The following is a 602-nucleotide window of genomic DNA, read 5'->3' on the forward strand; positions in this document are numbered from 1 at the left end:
TTTTGAGCTGAAACCTCAACTAGTTGCTCTAATGCAACAGAACTGCAAGTTTCATGGACTTCCATCAGAAGATCCCTATCAGTTTTTAACTGAGTTCTTGCAGATCTGTGAGACTATTAAGACTAATGGAGTAGATCCTGAAGTCTACAGGCTCATGCTTTTCCCTTTTGCTATAAGAGACAGAGCTAGAATATGGTTGAACTCACAACCTAAAGATAGCCTGGACTCTTGGGATAAGCTGGTCACGGTCTTCTTGGCTAAGTTCTTTACTCCTTAAAAGCTGAGCAAGCTTAGAGTGGATGTTCAAACCTTCAAACAAAAAGATGGTGAATCCCTCTATGAAGCTTGGGAAAGATATAAGCAGATGACCAAAAGGTGTCCTTCTGACATGCTTTCAGAGTGGACCATTTTGGATATATTCTATTATGGTCTATCTGAGTTCTCTAAAATGTCACTGGACCATTCTACAGGTGGATCCATTCACCTAAAGAAAATCCTACAGAAGCTCAAGAACTCATTGACATGGTTGCAAATAACCAATTCATGTACACTTCTGAGAGGAATTCTGTGAGTAATGGGACGCCTCAGAGGAAGGGAGTTCT

The 602-nt window shown here is 40.7% G+C and overlaps 1 non-coding gene across 1 annotated transcript; it reads right to left on the bottom strand.

The window, feature by feature from the left end:
- Positions 1–286: 286 nt before the first annotated feature.
- Positions 287–394, bottom strand: LOC112762620 (small nucleolar RNA R71). Its single transcript, XR_003182735.1, has one exon. It is a non-coding gene; the product is annotated as a small nucleolar RNA R71 (small nucleolar RNA).
- Positions 395–602: the final 208 nt, after the last annotated feature.

The sequence above is a fragment of the Arachis hypogaea genome, chromosome 2 (genome assembly GCF_003086295.3).
Source record: "Arachis hypogaea cultivar Tifrunner chromosome 2, arahy.Tifrunner.gnm2.J5K5, whole genome shotgun sequence".
Lineage (NCBI taxonomy): Eukaryota > Viridiplantae > Streptophyta > Magnoliopsida > Fabales > Fabaceae > Arachis > Arachis hypogaea.